Source organism: Eriocheir sinensis, chromosome 17, assembly GCF_024679095.1.
Source record: "Eriocheir sinensis breed Jianghai 21 chromosome 17, ASM2467909v1, whole genome shotgun sequence".
Classification (NCBI taxonomy): domain Eukaryota; kingdom Metazoa; phylum Arthropoda; class Malacostraca; order Decapoda; family Varunidae; genus Eriocheir; species Eriocheir sinensis.
The window spans coordinates 12470739-12473994 of NC_066525.1; positions in this window are offsets into that span (position 1 = coordinate 12470739).

Here is a 3256-nt window from a genome sequence, read left to right on the forward strand (position 1 = left end):
GTGCGTGCCATCATGCGTGTGCGTGTGTGTGTGGGTGTTTGTGTGTGTAGGGGGTGGGGGGGTGATTGTGAGGTTTTTTGTGTTTGTGTGTAGGTGGGTGGGTGTGGGTGAATGATTGTGTGTGTGTGTGGGGGGGGGTTATAAGTGTGGGTGTTGATGTAGGTTCGTGTGAATGGGTGGGTGCCTGGGTGTGGGTGTGGGTGAGTTTGCTTATCTTGTTTTGACAGCATATTTACAGTTCAAAAGAGGAATGACTTCAGTCCAGTATTTACGATGAAAACGATTAGAGACACTCGATAAGAAGACAAAAAGATGGATGTTTTTGCTGAAGACCCCATAGTGCTCTCTCTCTCTCTCTCTCTCTCTCTCTCTCTCTCTCTCTCTCTCTCTCTCTCTCTCTCTCTCTCTCTCTCTCTCTTTTTTTCCCCTCCCCTCCCCCTCCCCCTTCACCAGACGCCTCGTTCCTCCACTGGTCAAGTACGTGTCTCCTTTCAACACACACACACACACACACACACACACACACACACACACACACACACACACACACACACACACACATACTCTCGCCCCTCCCACCACCACTACCACCCTCATCGCCCACTCTCTCATCTAGTCTGTGTCGGAAGCATCGCCGTCTATTGGTGCAGAAGCTGACTCTCAGGATATCACGCGGGGTCCTGGGGTCACGTGATTCATGGGCGCGAGTTAACAAGGGCGAGGGGCGGAGGTGAAGATGAATGCGTGTGTAAAGTCGTGCATCACCCATCCAGGAGGCAGGTGGTGACGGAGGGAATGACGAGGGTGACGGCGGTCGGGAAGAAAGGAAAGAGGCGATGAGGGAGACGGGAAGGATGATGATAAAGAGGGGGCGGAGAGAGAGGGAGACAGATACAGAAATATAGAAAGGAAGAGAGAGAGAGAGAGAGAGAGAGAGAGAGAGAGAGAGAGAGAGAGAGAGAGAGAGAGAGAGAGGATGCAGTTGAAGGACAGACAGACAGACAGATATAATCATGCTGGATCTCGGAAAAGCAGAAATAGAACAGAATGAACAAAGAAACACACACACACACACACACACACACACACACACACCACCGTCAAGAGGCTCATCTCGCAGAGAAACAGGGCCCACAACACAGACCCTGCCCGCTACAGACAGCTCAGGAACAAAGTCATCAGGGAGATCAAAACCGCCAGAGCAAACTATTATCCTGAAAAAATACACCATCTTAAACAGGCCAACAACAGACAGTGGTATCACAAGGTCAGGTATCTTTGTGGACTCGGCAAACATTCACCCTCCTTCCCTTGCACTTCACATTTATGCAAATGTGCAATTTGCTTATGATGATATTAGTAGCCTCATAGACATCCAACAATTTGGCAACATGAAGCACTCCTCCACCACGCATTGCCTGGTCAGCTTTCTAGATTTCACACACAGCCACCTGGACAAACGAGACACCTCCCTTGCCCTTGCTTTTGTCGATTTCAGGAAAGCATTTGGCCTTGTAGACCACACTGTTGTCATTACTAAGGCCATTGAGCTGGGGCTTCACCCTAATTAGTATCGTGGCTGACTGATTTCCTCAGCGCACGCCAGCAAATAGTTCGGTCTCCTCTCCTCTTGAGCTGACGTGTGGCGTCCCGCAAGGCACTAAAATGGGTCCGCTTTGCTTCTTGGTGCTCATTAACAACGCCCTCATGGACACACCGCATCGCTGGAAATATGTTGACGACAGCACCTTGGGCGTCCCCGTCAACAACAGGGATCCTGACTATGCACCTCTTCAAGCGTCGCTCGACAACCTTCAGGCATGGACGGTTGACAACAGTGCCACTATCAACCACACCAAGACCATGGTGATGCACGTTTGCACGTCCAAGAGAGATGTACCACCTCCGCTGCTGTCTATTGGTTCACACCACCTCCAGGTTGTCCAGTCTACCAAACTACTAGGCATCACTGTGGACTACCAGCTCAACTGGAAGCTCCACGTCTCCAACACCGTCAGAGCTGCCTCCTACAAGCTGTACATGCTGCGTAGACTCAGAACGCTTAGGGCACCGGCTGCTGAGCTGGGCAGTATTTATTCATTATTCATATTGCCAAAGTTAATGTATACCTCCCCGGCGTGGTCATCGTCCCTTACCCTCACCCAACAACAGCAGCTTGAGAGGGTTCAAAAGAGGGCATTCAGGGTCATTTTAGGCCCTGACTACCACACCTACGACAATGCCCTGACCACCCTGAGTCTCCCGAGGCTCTCTGACAAGCACCAGGACGCCCTCAGAAAATTCGGAATCTCCCTGCTTCACCATCCTCGCCACCGCCACCTCCTGCCATCAGACGCACCTCCTCCCACCCGCTTCACCAGACACCACAACAAACTCAACCCCTTCAGAGCGCCGCGAACCGACCGTTACAAACGTAGCGCAGTGCCCGCGATGGTGCGGATGATAAACAATGCCCAGTGACAGTCAAACCCAAAGGGCCGCGGTGGAGATTAGCACCTCGCCGCTACCCTCTAAGTGCCCCCTTCACACCACCCTCCCTCTCCCTTATGTCTCTATTTTTAGCTCTCCCAAACCACCCCCCACCCTCTCCCTCCCTCTAGTGTAGCCTATTTACTATTAGTTTATTGTATTTTTAATTTGTATATTTTCAGCCTAACGGCTGCCTTACATTAATAAACCTATTATTATTATTATTATTATTATTATTATTATTATTATTATTATTATTATTATTATTATTACACACACACACACACACACACACACACACACACACACACACACACACACACACACACATACACATATACAAAAACAGACAAAATAAAAGCAACACACGTACAATAGATGGAGAACAGCTGAGGATAATAAATACTAAGAACAAATAACCGATCCCTCCATACATTGATATCTTCCGGCAATCTTTTCTCTCTCTCTCTCTCTCTCTCTCTCTCTCTCTCTCTCTCTCTCTCTCTCTCTCTCTCTCTCTCTCTCTCTCTCTCTCTCTCTCTCTCTCTCTCTCTCTCTCTCTCTCTCTCTCTCTCTCTCTCTCTCTCTCTCTCTCTCTCTCTCTCAGACAGACAGACAGACATCTGACAGACAGACAGATGACAGACAGACATCTGACAGACAGACAGACAGACCTAGAAAGAGGGGAAGCCAGGCAAAGACAGACAGACACAGACAGGCTGAGAAATATATATAACTAAAGAGACATAGACATACACACTACACA